Raw genomic sequence first — 18,647 nt, 5'->3', positions numbered from 1 at the left:
GGAGTCATTCCTCTACCAAAGTCGCTTGCATGTAGGCCCCAAACCAAAGATAGGAATAGTGTTATGCTTGGAAAGTGGAAGTGAAAATGTAGCCTTTCCCCCAAACCTATATTGCAGAAATTTCACTTTTCATTGTTCTCAGTTTGCCCCATGCTTAACCCCAAGATTCTTAAGTAGCCAATGCAAATGCTTTACCCTATTCTCTTACTCTGGCATTCTCAGAATGTCATTCAGTAGAGGTAAGCCTATTGATTAAGGCCTAAGACATGGACTCTAGTTCTTCCTCTTCCCCTGTCATGGATTCCTTATATCTTAAAAGGTGGGTGATAATAGCACCTACGTACCTTAGAGGGAGGTCATGAAAATTAAATCAAATAATACATTAAAAGTTCTTGGTACAAAAAAGTGCACACAAAAAATATTACTGCACTGGAAACATAGAAAGTAATCACTAAATGTTAATCACTATCAAGTTAATAATAGTATAATAATGGTTATAGCTTATTGGAATTTGTTATAACTTAAAACTTAGTTTAGAGATGGAGATGTGAGAACAGGCAGAGCAAAATACAGCTACTTGAATGGTATTTGACTCTGATTTCCATAAAAGGTTGTAGAATTTTATTTTCCTGACAGTTTTTTTCCAGTTATTTCTGTGAAAATGAATCTTAAAATGTGTCACAATATCTGTCATCTGTTATATATCATGTCCTAGGAAAAGAAAAATTATTAGTAACAAGGTACAGGTGTGGCTAGACTTAATTAAAATACTTATAAACTGATAAGAACTATTAACAATTGGCAAACATTTAAAAAAAGTGAAGAATTTGTGTTTGTGAATGCATACTTGTATTAAGTTGACATTGGAATAGATAGAGATATGGAAGTACAGTTGTTAACTATAAACCCAGAAAAATGCTACTACAGCTTTTCTGAGATGATGTAACAGGGCAGTTGTCATTTCTTGAAGTGTAGTCACATTTTGGGGAGAACAAAGTCTTACAGAGATTGTTAAAATTTAAATTAAACATCATTCATGAGTACTTACTTGAAGGATTTTTCAATGAGAGAAAAATGAAAACTGTCAAGTCACTATTTTAAATGGACACTGTGGTGGTCAGGAAGACAGGTTTATTGTCAGCAATTTAAAATTTTCATTTTAGCAACTCAGGGCCTTGAGTGCTAATTATTCTATATTATTCATTCTTTGGGGAGGAATCTTACAACAGGGTTTTTATAAAAGTTAAAAAAGTAACTTTGCAATAAAATTTGTAATTTCAGAATTTCAATTATTTTGATGTGTTATGAAGTTTCTTAGGGCTCCAGAAAAGAGGATTGGGGCAGAATGGTCTCAGAGCCTTTTCAGTTTGGATGGAATATTTAAGAGGAGTAATTTCTAATGGAGTAACAAAAACCTGGATCATTTTATTTCTCTTTTGGGTAAATATGAAACTTGCTGTTTATATGGTTGCCATTTTTTCTTTGTAGTCTTCTGTTTAATAATTTCTCCCTTTTTCTGTTTTATTTGCCTTATTTAAAACTGAAACAAAGCAACTCTTTAGCTAAAATCACTTTAGGGCACAGATTCAAAACTCCAGTTCCAAATAATTAACATACTTGATGCAGAACAACAGCCACACATTACTGTCAATGAAATGCCAGTCTAAAGAGGCATCTTGAAAGTGACTTGATGATAGTGAATTGGGCTTCTGCCAGACTCCAGCAGCTAAGAGGTTGTACAAATATGGGCGCTGCACCAACAGGATACTGCTGAATTTCTCTATGGGGTTGAGTTTGGGAACTTTTAGTCCTAATGGTGCTTAAGAAAAGGATTGATTTGATAGGAGCATATGGCCTGATGTTTTTGAAGCTTTACCGTCACAGTCAATGTGCTGTGAAATAACCACTGGATAAGGATTGAATTACCTAGTTTCTGGTTCCAATTATGTATTTAAGTAGTGAGGTCACTTTAAACAAGCGACTTATATCTGTAAAATCTGTTTCATGATTACATTATGCCAGTTCTGACTCCTTGTATTATTTGAAAGCATCTGAAAGAAAATCAACAGGCAATGTAGATTTCATTCATTAGTTATGTCAGTGGCAGTTTCTGGGTGACCCCCCACTGAGTCCCACATGGAATATGATATAGTATTGAAAATAGGAGTTCATGAACATACGGGAATACAGAGTTTTATTCATTTTTGGTAGATATGCTCCCTAAGGATACATAACCCACCACTCTACAGACATCATCTGAGAGCCAAGGAGTGACTATGGATGATGAGCCTCTGTGGGCTGGGGGCAGGAGCGATAGGGAATGTCATTACCACAGACTTAAAGCATATTAACTGAGCACATGCACTTGAACCGTCTCAGATTCCTCGTAATCAAGTCCCTAACTCATTTAGCCACTCTATTCGCAATCTTCTCTTGGGAAAAATACAACATAGTATACCTGCCCTATGCATAGCCTATATAAATTCAAATAATTAATTGCTTATTGTTAATAAAAATTTTTTTACTAAACCTAAAACAAAAACAGCAGACAATGGACATAGAAAAAGGACTTGAATATTTAACCACTGGCTCTGAAATATTGTGCAAAAAAATCGCTATGGATTCCTACGTGTTACTCTCAGACATTCTGAGTTTCTGTGTTAAAAGTAAGCACCTAAGTGCACCTAAGTGAATTTGGTGTAGACCATTACAGATACAGCTTAATAAACTGTGTTTTCATGTTAAAAATGAGGCAAAATATCAAACAAATATATATATGTATGAATATTTTTATATTTATATTAAACATGTAGAAATGCATGTGTTTAGCTTTTAGAATATGGTACCTTCAAAAATCTTGATGGAATGATGCCCATTAAGGTGGGAAATTTAGATAGAGATAGATAGATAGATCTGGTTCTCTTTGCTGTGTCATACATACATCATTTTACCAATGTCTTAAGACTCTATTCATTGACTATGGATATATGTATCCATGGTCATTGGTTAAATGACCATGACATGGCATGTATAAATGAGTGGCTAAGTGGTATATTATGTTAGAATATCTTTCCTTTCAGGGATTCATAGAAGTCTGTGAAATAACGTACAGAATATCACACTGATTTATAATTAAAAATGATTACATCAAACAGGTTGCCCCCTGTTTAAGTGATGTTAAAAACTCAGTACATCATTACCTTTAGTGTGATATGGGAAGGAGTGAACACAGGATGTGGCAGTCAATGAGGAGTTACTGTTCTAGAAAGGAAAAATTCTTTATGGGGTAGACTTAAATTAATAATATTCATCATCTTTCCTAGGTTTAGAAAAAGAGAAGATTCAGATACTGCATTTCCCAAGTCTAGTGAACAACATTCAGGGGTGAAAGAAGGGGTTGCAATACTGTTTTACATGTTTAATTTTTGAGATATTTATGCTAAAGAAACTTTCCTTTATCAATACTGATTTCCACTCCCTGAGAAATGATAAAGATCTTAGATGTTCCTAAGTCCTTCTGGAATTCAATCATGGTCACTTTTTATATATATTATACTTGTGGTGTTACACAGATTAATGAGAACGCTTAATCAGAAAATCCACAAGCAATACTTTTAGGTTAGTTGAATTATAAAGTGTTAAGTATATTATTCATGAAATACTAATCAGTATTTCATGATAAAACTGTAAAGTTTGATTATTATATAAGCTTTCTGACCTTTGCTGAGGAACTTAAAAATGTAGAAAGAGCCTGTTGTTGGATGCTTCTGCATAAAAAGTAAAATGCCTTCCCAAAGGAAAAATATATTATGCTTATTCTAAGAAATATGTGATATTTGAGGCATAATAGCATAGTTTTAATAGAATAGGCTTTTAAGACAGACAGACATTCAGGGTTCAAGTCAGGATCCTACCATGGTGTGAAGTTGGGCCTCTGTTCCCTCATGGAGCTGTGAAGTTAGACGAGATGAGATATATGGTGAATTTAGCAATGGTCCAGGCTACAGTACATATTGAATAACTGCTGGCCAGCATCTCCTGTTCCTCCCCTTTCTCCTCATTGTTTTATGCATATGTAAGAAGTAGCAGGAAAAATAAACAATTCAAACATTTAATCTAAAATTGTACATGTTCTTCTTTATTTCTTTATATGTGTTAAGTTATTCATGACAGAGATATTTTAGTCTTTTATCACCTCAGACTTTAATTTCATTTCTCAGTTGCCTAATTGCTTATAATTTTTAAAAAAATATTTATTCTGAAAAGAAAGTGTAAATGGACATGAGCTATCTAAATCCCATTCCTAATCATTAAAGAATCCTCAATAACATTTTGGCCTTAATTTCACATTCAGCTTTTTCTATGTAGGACAAATTGAAGGAGTCCCCAGACAGCTCTTTGAGGAGGTCAACTCAGTGAGAAATGCTGAAGTTTTGCAAACAGCTGGTATAGAACACTTCTGCTGAAGTTTTAGGTTCCGCTCAGTATGTTCATTTTGAAAAACAGAAAACAGCTTTTATCAATTAACTTTGCAGGACTAGAAGCTTATTAACATACTGAGAAGGATTGATGAATTCCATTGAAATTGATGATCATACTAGCAGTGAAATAGTATTAGACTGTTTTCACCTTGGTTGTTTAAAAGAGCATGAGTAAAGAAAAGATCCACAAATTGGAACTGGATCCATTGAAGGATTGTTAAACATAATGAAATTGAGACTTACGCACTAGGCTTTGCATTTATTGTTTGTGCCAGTTATTGCACTGCAAGACCTCAGGTAAAGATGCATGTTGAATTCTACTTTGATGTAAATGGTTTAAGAAGAAGAAGAGGTCTGGCTGTGAACCAAACTGCCAAAATCATTTTAGTTACTCAAGTAGATAGTGATACTCAAATATGTGTAAGTGAATCATCACTCTTCTCTCAAAAACAAACAAAAAAAGAAAATATGAATGAATTCGCAAAGAGATAATATCCTAATATGAAATAGAATGCATGCTATGAATGATAGCATTCATTCATAGCACCGATTGTATTTGAATAGAGAATCTGACTGCTGGAAAGCAGTAGAGACCAGCTGTATTTAGGCAGTACCAAGAGGCACTGTTGCCTCCTGCACAAAGGCAGGTTTTTTAGAGCCAAACTGACCTGAGTTCTTTTGCTTCCTCTGCCTTTAATTAGTTAAAATAAATTGCTTTTCTTCTCTAAACCTTATTTTCCTCACTTGTGAAATGGGCTTAATAATAGTACTTGCTTCATATGGTTACTATGAAGTGAAATGCGAAAATGCATGTGACGTGCTTAGCATGGTGTTCGGCATAGAAAATGCTTGTATGCAATAAATGGGATCTGCTAACGTTATGATCATTCCCTCAGCCAGCAAAGGATTGTCTAAGAGAGATAATTTAATTTAAACTCATAAGGTCTCTGCTTACCGTATTTTATATCATAAAAACATTTGCTTCTTCATTTCTTTCACTGTTTTGTCCCACAGTGTCATGTACAGCAGAATTTATAGTGTAAATGAAAAACGAGACTTTGATATGTATGTGAAATTTGCTTACCTCATAAAAAATAAAGTAACTGATTAAGGAAATAATAGTTTGGTAAATGCCACACTGATTTTAAAAAGTTAGCTGAACATCACCTTATGACACAACTTTGAGCAGCTATAGTGTTTGTGTAAACAAATGTGTGGCGATAAACTACAGTGAGAGGAACAAATATAAATTATGTGTTTGCTCAGTGAATCAGGTCAGCCATTCACTTTTTGGACTTGTTGGATGAATGCTGTCCAAGCTCGTATCTTACAATGGCATATGTTTTTCATTCAGCAACTACTAGGAATAGAATTTCCAAGTTTTATATGTGCTTAGAATATATTCTTTTCCATTTGTGGTGGTAGCATTTTTTTTCTCTTTCCATCCTATTGCACTTGCTGTTTAATGATACAACATCATGACCTAGACTCAGTCCCATTTTCACCCACTCCCTTGTTTTCTCAATACTTTAGGCACATGCAGTATAAGGCCATTAACCCCTTGGCCTTTGTAGAAATAAAAATATGTGTAGATGTACACTGAAATTACTCCCTGCAACTACTGAAATTTCAATAAAGGCCATTGTGGTCTCGTATACTCTTGTAGAATATATTTAGTATTTGGTGTTTCTGAGTGAGTGATTTCTGATGAAAATGGAATTAAATGTTGAGCCCTGAGACACAGTTAGCAAACAATGATAAGACCAGTATGTTGGGTATGTGGATATAGCAATGTGGAAAATATTCTAATGATACAAAGGCCAATATGAATGGTATCTCTGAAAACACATGTCTGTTTCTAACATCTTTCTGATTTTTTTTTCCTTAATAGTAAACTGTAAATAAGCTGACTTTTCAGCATTATGAAACTGTAAGATATTGTGGATCAAACCTTATCCCAGTGGAATGAATCTACTAAAATATTTGCCTTTGTTTCTTTATAGTCATTAAAAAATTTGTAACAAGCACAAATCAGTCCTACTACAATGAAAATGAGGCCTCTTTAAGTATTTTCTGTAGTCAAAACATCCAATAGTATTCATGTAATTGTTAAGTGTTTTGAGTCCTAAGCTTCCTGAAGGCCATTGCTTAGCCTATGCCCTATTAGCAGGCTCAGTCCTGGGAAATACATTCTTCCGTTCCTGGAGTCTCTGCTTTGTACAAGTCTGGAAACACTGCCTCCTCTCTCATTCCTCAGGGAATTAAATCCCAGAGTTTTCAGGCCTATGGAAATAGAAAATGTTGCTTATTGATGCTAAGCCTTTACTTGATCAGTGGGTCTTTAGACAGTCCATGGGCCTTTCAATGCAGATAGACATGGAAAATACGGTGTTGTTCATTTATACTCCTTCTTAAACAGAGTAGCTGATTATCTGTGGAGTATTTCACTTTCTGGAAATAAAGCTTGACATGACAACCATTAGAACATATATTTTAGGTATTTTATTCCAAGGACAATACTATTTTTGAAAGACAAAATCTCCCCTAGAGAGGGCTCTTATAATGTGAATAAATTTACTGGCATTTTGACGTCTTGGTGTATCATTTTCTTCCCAAACTTAATCAGGGAGGAGATGCCAGAGAAGTTAGCTTTATATTGACACATTTTTATATTGGAAGCATTGGTGTTGTTTCATGTGACTTTGAGGACTTTGTTCATGATTTTCCAGCAACCTGGACCATGCCTGAATAATTTACTCATCCCACTTTACCCAACTTTTGAGACCTTTGCCAAGTGTCTATTTATCAAAGTGCCAGTCAGACAAACATGGATGAGTAGGTAGAACAATGTGCAATCTTTCTCTTCAAGAATAGATGTTGGTTGTGTTTTTCTTATTTAAGTCAAGCATATCATTAGCTGTGATTTAATTTAAGAAATACAGCTTTTTATTTGCAAAAATCTATCTACATGTAGTGTGGTATGGTACAAAGGACATAAAACTTGGAAGGATATGTCTAGAGTTGAAGTTCAGAAATAAGGATCAGATATTTACTAATGGACTCACAAAGTGCCAGGTACATGATCAGTGCTGTACCCATCTTTGGAGTCAGAAGAAACTGGCTCCTCCAATTGGAAGCCTACTGACTGTGGCAAATCTCTAACCTCATGGAACCTCCTCCAATGTTAAGAGGAGGAGGAGGATCAAAATACCTACTTTACCAGCTGTGAGGAGCAAATGTCATTGTTGAAGAAGTGCTCTGTAAATAGCATAGCTCTAAAGAAATATTCACAATTATCATATTTTTGTATCCTTCTTTAGCAAAGTTTTGAGCTGGTTAATTACTATTATCTTAAGCAATATTTGGGGAGCACATTCAGAAACAAAAGGGAAATTTGCCAAAAAGAAAAATAATAGGGCTGTGAAATTAAGGAGTTATGTTATTGCCTACAAGAGCTTTCACTTTAACTTTGGAAATGGAAAGTTAAGGCAGGATAGGCGAGGTGAAGAGGGGGACGTAGGGACTGCCACCCTGAGACTATCCTCACTGCCTTCCAGTCCGTTGTACCAGCAAAGCATGGATCCTGAGAATGGACACTCTTTATAAAGAGGGCACATGAAAGGACCTTAGAATATCACAGTGAAACCCAGTAAAAAAGGATGTGAAGAATCTTTTCAGAATTCCTGGAGAAACTTACAGTGATCAATATAGCTGAGTCTCTATAAGTGGAGGCTAGCGGTATTATTATTAAGATGTTTTACAACCAGGGCAAAGCTCTAATTTTTATCACTCATTACAGAATATAGTAGACTATATCCAAATGTATTATATATCATCAAATATATAAATTTGGGGGACAGATGCACACACACACACACTTAACAAATTGTTTCTGCTTCTATTGTTGAATGTCTGCTTTTACTTTTAAAGTACTTAATTATCTGGATAAACATTTCCTTAAGGTATATTATTATATATATATATATATATATATATATATATATGCTTTTTCTTTTTAAAAAAATATTGCCTTTGAAAGACTGAGCAGATGGACTTCTAATGAAGTGCCAGAGGGGGCACCCTGAGGTGTTCTACCTCAGGCCCCCAATGAAGAGTTGTGTGATTTGAGGTAAAGATGTTAAAGCCTTTGAGCCTCAGTTTCTTCTCCTGTAAAATAAGCACATTACTATCTACTGAAGGTCCTTTTCAATCCTAAAGTTCAGTTATTGTCTGGAAATATGTTCCCTTCTTCATTTCCCTGTGCTGAAGCTGTGTAATGTGCTTTCTCATTCACGGCTCCTTTACAAAGTAGTGTCCCTCATCGTGGCCTAAAGATAAATTAACATTAATAGAAAGCAGTTATATACAAACTTGACAATTATGCAAATAGAGTAGGTGACCCGGTGGGCATTCTGTTTTTTCATAAAGATTTGAGATGAACATTTTGCCTGCTTTGCTAACCCTGTATGCAGTGACCTCTAGAATAGCATCTACTGAGCTCTTCTACCCCTCCCATCAGTTACAAAAATTCATTTTTTATTTCTCTGTTATTTATTCTATCCTCTGGCATCACCTGCTTCCTTTATATTGGAATCTGATTTCCTTTTACACTGTGGTTGAAGCAATAATTGTTACCACATTCAGCTTCTTAGGTGTCTAACCAGACATCACACCATTGGAATAGATGCAGGGAGGGATTCACTGGGCTCTGCTGAACCTGTGTTCACTCGCTACACACTGAAGCTTTTCTCAAGTACTCATTGCATAGCCAGAATCAGAGAGCTTTATCTTTGACAGCAGTGACGCCATATACTGATGGCTTTCCCCCTGTTTACCTGCTTTATTTAGTTTTGGACCAGGGAGTGATACTTAAGTGATTAACCCCTCAGAAGCAGGTGTCTGTTGAACATTTTAGTGGGCTGCAGAGATGTCCGGTGTTTCTCCGGATTGGCTGGGACTACATTATAAATTATTCTTTGGGGGCATCCTTACTGAGGCTGGAAGTAGGGTCTGTTTTGTATGCTATTGGCTTCCTCTTCCTGATCTCCTTCAGTTCCCAACAGATACCTCGACTATGACCACCTTCAGGGGCTGCTAATTAAGTAATAACACTTAACTTACATAAGTATTATTTTTGGACTCAGGTCATAAACCTTTCTGATCAACCGAATTATTTGCTATAAATATCTTAATGCTACATTACCTGGGGATTTCATGCCAGAAGAAAACTCTGAGTAGGGGAGGGGGAGTAAAAAAAAACAAACCTATTTTGTAGCAAAAAAAAAAGAAAGAAAAACCAGCAAATAAGTAAAAAAGAACAAAGAAATAATAAAATACAGTTAGTGAATCATAAGTTAATCACCTTTTTCAAAGGTCTACAAATTGCTGGCCTAGAAAGCTTTTAATATTGTTTATTAAACCATTAAAAGCAACAACAAAATCCAAAGAAAAAATTTCACCCACTCATCAGCATTCTAACTCAGTGTGTTTCCTGTGACAAGTGACACCCTGAAAAGATGGTCCTTTGAGGCTTGTCTCGCCAGAAAGCTATTTCTGGTGTAGCTACACGACTGGGGGAGACTATGCTTAAGTCTTCCAGGCATGCTCACATCTGGCATTGATAAATGCTGATCAGATCACCAAACTCACTGGCGTACTCTGAGCGACAACACCGGGGGGCCTCGGAGGGATTGTATTTCTCAGACTCAAGCGGGCACATTATTGATCTCTGTAATCCACAAAATATGTATGTGAGCTTTACCAAGGTTAAAGAGTGAATCCACTGTTCTTAGGTGTCATTGATTGTAATTTTAAAATAGGCTGGGTAGGATTTAAGAAGGTGTATTTTGTATGGAAAGTTTCCCTGGAAACAGTCTAAGAAAAACTGAAATCAATACTGCAATGCTACATTATACTGGAGTTTGAAGTTGGGAGGTTGGATATCTACTTCAAGCTTTTCCTCTTGGTTAGGAACCTAGGAGTGATCTCAAAATATCAGATCTGTTCTGTAGAAAAAGCAGCACGTCTAACGAATAGCAGAAAAGCAAATAAAACACCTTTCCTCTTTACAATAAATCATTTTGTTTTTTCTGTAAATTGCATGTGGAGTTTGAAGCAGAGCAAGCAAGCCTGCCAATATTGCAAGCTAATGCTTCAGCACCTTTCATTTTTCACTCTGAGCAGGAAACCTCTTCTTAAACTTGTTCATTTCGCACAGGGAAAATCGAAGCCAATGACATATTGTCAGAACTGCTTTATTGTCATCATTTACAAAGGTCACAGGAATTAACTGACTTCTTGCATTACATATTGTAAAGTGACTCATTTTTTTGACACATTTATGGGAATGTAGCAGGATCTAAGTGGCTGGTTGTTGTCTTTTGGTTTTGACTCATATTATAAACTAGAAAACCAATAATAACTCTGAAATCACAGTTGTAGGAAAAAATAACATGCTGTTTGAAAGAAGCAGACTCCATTAACTATTTGGTTAGTTGAACTAAAGGGAGGGAGCGAGAGGTCTAAAGATGAACTGTAAATACTAGGGTCTTTGAAATGTCTTTACAGGACCCATTACAGGGAGTAGTGAGTGTTTCTGTGAACATCCTCAATTGGGTTGTCTGTTTCAAGCATATTCTTAGTCGTTGGCTCCTTATACAAGACTGGAAGTGTAAATTAATCCACACTGTATTACGTGAATCATTGCTACATGTATGCTCATAGTTTCTGAGAGTAATTCTGTCTCAAAGACATTGCTTCTGAAACTAAAGAGAAGAAATATAGGATATGAATAATATTCATAGGACTAGGTAGATATTTTGAATCCTTACTTTTTCCCTTTTTTACTTTTCACATTATCTCCTTTTCACTAAATTAGGTAGGTTCTACTTATATTCATATCCTGCTTTCGCTAAAATTAGAGGCACAGAAACAAGGGCATATTGTTAAAAATAAATAAATTGGAGGCGAATTAAGCCATCTAGTCCAATAACAGCAAAGGGAATAAAGTAGTTGGTTTGAACAAAAATCTTCTTAAATAGGGAATGCACTTTGAAGCCATCCTACTGTGATCCTGTTAATTACCAAAGAAGATTAGAACTCTTCTGGTTCATGGGATCCTTTTACCTAGTGTGTGTCAGTTCCAGCTGCATTCAGCAATCAGACGTTTGCACTCTCCCTTCAGATCAGCAAGAAGATGTTATTAAAGGGAAGTCATTTACCCCACCCCATAAGATATAGCCTGGCAGAAATTCAATAACTGTGATATGCTCATTCTGCCACTGCTTAATGGTTTTAGCTCTTGACATACAGCAGCATTTGCTTTAATCTCCATCCACTGGATGAAAGGGAGAAAAATGTCCCATTGGTCGTGGTGGTGATGGGGGGAGGTTGTTTCAAAACACAGAATGATGTGTGATCTGCTTTTCATTACAAATAATATAAAGAGAAAGGAAAATTCCTCCTCCACCCCCACCATCCCCTTCTCTTCTCTTCGCTCTCCCTCCTCTCTCTCCTCTCCCCAGCACGGCTTTTTCTCTCCCACTCACATCCTCTGATGGGCGTTCAAGCTAGTAAAATGTATGTTGGAGAATCCCACAAACACAGCTAGGCATACACCAAGCCAGAGGGCTTTTGCATTTGAATTTCTTCTCAAGAGTGAAATGGAAAGAAAAATGCTCTTAGAATTCAGACAAGAAGAAAACATCAAAGGAGAATTTAGGTGTAAAAAAACGAGCATCAACTAAACAAGAAACAGAGCATATTTAAATAAAAATGTGTATTTTAAACTTACCTTGCAAAAGCAGTTTCTGTGACCACCTTCCGTGTCCCTGTGTTCTGGATCTCTCTGTTCCTTAGTTGCAATAATCACATGGTTCTGTTCTCGCCCGGGTGTAAATAGTTGCATGCATGTGTGTGTAATAAAGTAGACACAGACATGTACTACAGGTATGCGCACATGCAAGCGATCTTATCTCTGAATTCTAAAATATAAAGGAAGGCAGGAGGCTGCAGCTGGGATTCCTTCTTTTTCCCGGAACTCTGTCTCAGTCGGCAGTCTGAGGCTCAGTCCAGTTAAGAGAGAGCCTGCGAACTGGCTTTATTTCTCCTTGTTTCCATGGTGGTTAGTGGTGCATCGTTCACCCGATCAGTTGTCACACTGACATGGTGCTGCCTGCTCAGCGGTCATTAATAACTGAACACCCTCCACTCCCCAGAGAGGAGCCAATCGCTTCGGACTGCCAAGATGTAGGACTCGCAGCTGCTCCCGTCTGGTTGGCTGAAACAACCTGTCTGTTCTATGACACTGCTGCTTAGGATACAAATAAATGAAACAGGCTTGCCTATTTTCCTAGGTATCATTCTCTCCCTGTCTTCCTGCCTCCCTGCCTCCCTTCCTTCCTTCCTTCCTTCTTTCTTCTGAGGGGGAGGAATTTTTGACAAGTTTTCCCATTTTTAGGTTTTCAGTCATTCAGAGAAACTGTGTTTTCTTTCTGAAGATAACAGGGCACATTATTAATAAGGATTTCCAAAATATTAAGAACACCTGTGAGGTGTTCAGATCCTCTGTGAGGATGCAGATCCTCTGACTACCTCTCTGCAAAGTTCACCAATAGCCATATTACTTAAGAGTGGCTTGAAACTGTTTGAGAAGCATTTGAATCTCTGTAGGTTCTATTGTAGCCTATGTGCTTGCTGTTCAGTAATGCATTTTTTTTTAAGCAATGACATTTCTTATCTGGATTGACCAGACTTTTAGAATAAAGCATATATTTTCTTCTCTATTAATTCATAACATTGGCATATGAGGGTGGCAATTTTTAAAATACGTATTTCCAGTTGCATTCACTCACTTCTCCTTATGTGTTGCAATTAATCTGCCAGCCGTGTGTGAATGGCTACATGTGTTGGGATATTTGTGTGGGTATTTTTCTGAGTGTACTGAGGATATAATGTTTTATTACTCGGGAAGAGTATTTCAACTGTAATAAATTAAATCCTTAAAAAATGATTTATCTTTATTCTTACACTTCTTACCCCTAAATGTATGTCTACCAGGAAAATATACTATATATACCACATATGTAAGACACTTACTGAATTATCAGACATTTAGAAAAGAAACATAGAAAAGCAGAGCAGTGTATATTTCTGAAAGAACACCTATGAGTCAATACACAGCAATGTTAAAAATGCCTGTTTTACAACCTTGATGAGATACTCGAGAAACATCTTGTTGAGAAAAATGGGACATAAGGATTAATTTATCAACAGGTCAAAACAGGCTAGATTCATGATTCCAGCCCTAGTTTTAAGAGACTACCCTCTAGTGGAGTAAAAAGAAATGACATTTTCATGTTGCTAGATTTAGTTGGGTAAAAAGCTTTACATCTAATTGTGCCATAAGTGTTTATTGAAATGACGTAAGACGAATAGTTTGCAGTTATTATAATATCAAGAAATGTAAAAATGGCTTTGTTCCTCACTATTAAATATTTTCACTTTGTAGTTTTGTTTAAAAGGTTTCCAAATGTTTTATCTTTTTCTTTCTATAAAAATTTATTCAAATGGTTCCTAACCCTTTGAATAAAAATAAATTCAAGACAAAAGTGGTTTTCACCTACCTAAAAATACTTATTTCAGAATGTTATTGTAAGGTTTATCCTTTACTAGACACTGGAGTTTATTCTATAAATATTACTCTGTAAATGCTAGGGATTTTGGCTGAGTGTTGGGGTTGTGATGGAGTGTCTACATATAATTTAATGTACTTGTGAACATAGTAATAATCATCCTTCATTGCTCCTCCCCCAGTTTTACCTGGTCCAGCTTCAATTTCCTGCATATTCCAAAATATTTAAACACCTATGGGATTTTATTTCCACATATGGAAGAATTATATTAAAACTGTGACAATTATTTTAAAAAGGAATTTTAGTTTTATGCCATAGGTTCCTTAAGCATTTCACTTTGGTTGATTGGTATTGACTATATAATTGACAAATCTAGCAATCAAACCAATTATAATGCACTCCCATAATGAAGGTAAATGGTGATAATCAGACAGACATGTGATTAAACTACTTTTCTTCATTTATAAATGAAACCGACAATCATATCTAATATTTTAAATTTCAGTCTCATTCATAAATCAAAGAAAAATCTGTTTTAATTTAGCCAGTGTTGAATATTTTAAATGTTACCTTTCTTGGTATCACAGGATGTGGTTTTAACTAAATGGTTACCTTTTTTTGGTATATGGGAGATGAGGTTGCTGTTCCTGCAGTTGTTCTTTTGTTGTGGACACAGGATAAATTCAAAGTATTTCAGACTCATTTAATAAATTTAATATCATGGACCATTAGAATTGAGATTTCAGTGTGAGAGAGAAAATAACTGGCTTTGCATGGAAAGGGTGAGGATCTTGTTCTTCGGCTATAGTTTCTTTTTTGCTTCAAGGGCATCAGCAGCTTGGTAGTATCAGTATGTGTTTCAGGTGATTTTCAATTATCAGTTAAGTCTTCCACTTACTAGAAATATATAAGGTAGCTCTTCAAACAAGTGTGTTAAAAACTTAGTAATCAAACATCTGTATAATAAAGTGCCATATGAAGACATTAAACTGTGACAGAACAAGGATTTCAGGGCTTTTGAATTAGTGCCATTGTGAATGGTCATCGAATGAAGAAAGCCTTAGAATCTTAAAACTCCAATGCCCTGAGTCCTAAAAGATCAACAAGTTTGTCTGGCTGCTCACAGCTGGTGGGAGAGAGCAATAATAAAAAACCCCAGGTCTTCCAAGATGTTTCCATCATAATTCCCTCTCATCTATTGGATTACTGGTAGATCTCTGCTTTTCCTTCCCTTTCTTTTCTCTTAAGGTTTTTACCCCCTTAGAATTCACTAAAATGTCAGAGAAGTTTCACATTGCCAATACCCTATATTAGATGGATGTGTATGTCAGCTACCTCATGTCTGCAGGGTTCTGTGAATGAGTGTTCGGTTCTAATGAAAATGTATTGGAATGATTTTAAAGTATAAATGAATAATTATAGCCCTTAAGTTACATTGAAAGAGTTCTGCCTTCATCATCAATAAGAAAATATAGGGGTGCAATAATATTTTCTTATTGATTTAATGGTTGAAGTTATTCATTGTGAAAGTTTACTGCTATTTCATGGAACCCTCAGCAATGTTTGCCTGTGTGCTTCTGTTAGAAAAGTAGTCTGGTTAGTGGTTTGGAGCGCAGGTTCCAGGAGCAGACTGCCTGGATTTGCATGCTTACCTTGGAAGTCCTCGCTTTGTAACCCTGAGCAAGAACTTAAAGTATCTGCATCGCATTTTTCTTCTAGGGCTGCTATGAGCATTAAAGCGGTTAATATGTGTAAAAGCTTAGAAAAGCAGCTAGGACACAGTAAACTTGAATGAATGTTTGGCATCACCATTATTGCCATTGTCACCCTTGTCACTGTGGTCATCGTTGTTATCATCATCATCGTTTGTGTCTGTTTTAAAGGTTGTTTATTTAATCTTCACAACATCTTTATAAGATACACATTTTTATCCCCATTTGACAGTATAGAAACATTGGTTCAGAGAAGTTAGTTTACTTGTCCCAAAACCATTAAATAATTGGGCTAAAATTCAAACTCAGTTCTGTCTTGCAGAGGCAAGGCTCTTTCACTGCACAAGGCACTCAATATTCATTTGTAAAATAAATGAATGCTTGATTGATAAGTGAGCCAACCAATTCAATGTAGGCATCAACAAGGGACACTAAAAATAAAATACTGTTTTTAAAAAGGAATGAATTTTATGCATTAGATAGAAGATGCTTTTATATAGTTATGGTTCTTCACTCTTAATGACAGAATTTTTATTGCTGGCATGATGTAAAAAATAGAACTCTGAAGAAATGCAGTGTCTAGTTGGAAAGATGAGTTGATATACCCAGAAAGATGAATAAATATGAATGGGCCACTGAGGAGAAGGGGCTGACATTGTGCTAGGAGGATTTTCAGTGACACTGGCCTTTGTAGTCCAGCTCTGATAGCAGATTAGCTCCTGATTAAGTTAAAAATATGTTGTAAGGTGAGTAGCACTGGCTGTTAGAATTTAAACTAAAGCAATTGGATCAGAGTTCTCATTTTCTTTTTCAAAGGAGTTATGCAAAGTACAGTTGGAGAAAAAATGAAATCTTCATTTAACTGTACATCTTATTTTTAATGAGGGATATGATTCCAGTTGAAGAACCAAAAATGATTTTCCCACTCAAGAAAATTCACAGCCAAACATGAGAGAGCAGAAATCGGAAGATAAACATTTCTGTCTCTTCCTCAGCCTCCTTTCTTCTGCCCTCTCCCTGTCATTGTTTTTTCTTTATGGAGCTGACTGTCTCTCATCTTGGCGTCCCTCTGTACAGCTCTTTACTCTTTTTTTCAGAGGATTGACTTACTTCTTCACTAGCCATGTAAATAAATAGTGAAACAGTAAAATTAAAAATATGTATATTGCAGGTCTGTGGATAGGTAAGAAGCCAGATAGGTAGTTTGTAAGTTGCACAGAAATTACTGAAAAGAACTATATCAAACAAAGAAATATACCAAACCATTGGCTGTAGTTATCTTTGATGGGATAATGAATGGTTTTTCTTTTTTTTTAATACTTCCCAAACTTTCTACAGTCAATAAGTATTATTTCTTTAATCAGAAATAGTTTTTATTCTAAAAATAAGACATGAATTTCATTTTACTTTGATAGCTGGAGTCCTGTTGAGTAAAATATCTAACCTTTTAAACTTATTATTCAATTCCATCTACGATGTAACAGTTAAAATAGCAAAACAACAATAATAATAGTAGACAACCATTTATTGGACACTTGTCTTGTGACAACTAGTCTTAAAGTTTTTCATAAATTGTCTTATTCAGTTCTCCCTATTAGAATACTTGGTATCTATTAGTCTCATTTGACAGTTCAGAAAAATGAGGGCTGAGTGTGCAAAAACTTATATACTTGCTCATTGGTGGAGTTGGCAGTCAAACCAAAGTCTGTCAAACTCCATGGCTGACACTTGTAACTACTATGCTACACTATCTCTGATACGTTTCCCATACCACTGTCCAGTCGTTCTCTCTATTCCTAACTCCAACACATATCCTCCCTCAGCCACATCAAATACTATATCATTTCCTAAACATATTCTGTCTGTTGCACTCTTAGTTGTTGATTTCTTCTGTAAGCATGCCAGTTCTATAAGACCTCTGCTAATAAATCTCAACCTTTAAGAAGGCCCTCCCCACAAACTCAATGAGTATTTTTCTTACTTTATTACACTCTAAATTTTTTAATTGTATTTCTCTTGTTCCAATCACGTATTACCATTTATGGTTTATTTCTGTTAGATAGTAAGCAACTTGAAGGTAGGAAATATGTCCTGTGTACTTTCTGTAACCAATTTACATTTTGTATATTAAGAGGTCAGCATTTGATTAATTAAACTTCATTGAGTGGTTGAAGTAGTAATTTAATTAAAAAACCTGCTGCTCAAGGGAATAGATTTAGTCAGATTAGTGACTTCAGTTACAAATGAGGCTCTTCATAAAAGAGCTATTGTTTTGAGGAGAAGAGAGTGTGTCTCTTGCATTGGCCTTTTCTTTGCTGACCACATCTTCTTTTCATCTTCTTTACTGAGTACATATTAAATGCAGTTGGGTTCATATAATTACTAAGAGTCACATAAGTTCTAGGCAAAAACTGAACTCCATTGACATGGGTTCTTCTGTAAAGGCAAACTAATGAAAGTTATCAGTTCATATCTAAGCAAGAAATCAAGGCAGTGATTTTTTTTTATTTTGGTATCATTAATCTACAATTACATGAAGAACATTATGTTTACTAGGCTCCCCCCTTCACCAAGTCCCCCACACATACTGCTTCATAGTCACTGTCCATCTGTGTAGTAAGATGTTGTAGAATCACTACTTGTCTTCTCTGGGTTGCACAGCCCTCCCCATGCCCCCCACGCACTATGCATGCTAATCGTAATGCCCTCTTTCTTTTTCCCCGCCCTTATCCCTCCCTTCCCACCCATCCTCCCCAGTCCCTTTCCCTTTGGTAACTGTTAGTCCATTCTTGGGTTCTGTGATTCTGCTGCTGTTTTGTTCC

At 35.9% G+C, this 18,647-nt stretch overlaps 2 protein-coding genes across 10 annotated transcripts in view; one reads left to right on the top strand and one right to left on the bottom strand.

Moving 5' to 3' along the window:
• LRRN3 (leucine rich repeat neuronal 3) overlaps nt 1–12,865 on the bottom strand; it is a 34,926-nt gene extending 22,061 nt beyond the window's left edge. The window contains exon 1 of the mRNA XM_036897411.2: nt 12,274–12,865. The gene's annotated coding sequence lies outside the window, so the exon portion shown is untranslated. The remainder of the gene's footprint in view (nt 1–12,273) is intronic.
• The window catches only part of IMMP2L (inner mitochondrial membrane peptidase subunit 2), a 998,090-nt gene that overhangs the window by 502,807 nt on the left and 476,636 nt on the right, over nt 1–18,647 (top strand). The window lies entirely within an intron of this gene.

The sequence above is a fragment of the Manis pentadactyla genome, chromosome 7 (assembly GCF_030020395.1).
Source record: "Manis pentadactyla isolate mManPen7 chromosome 7, mManPen7.hap1, whole genome shotgun sequence".
NCBI lineage: Eukaryota > Metazoa > Chordata > Mammalia > Pholidota > Manidae > Manis > Manis pentadactyla.
This window is presented reverse-complemented; position numbering and strand designations above follow the sequence as displayed.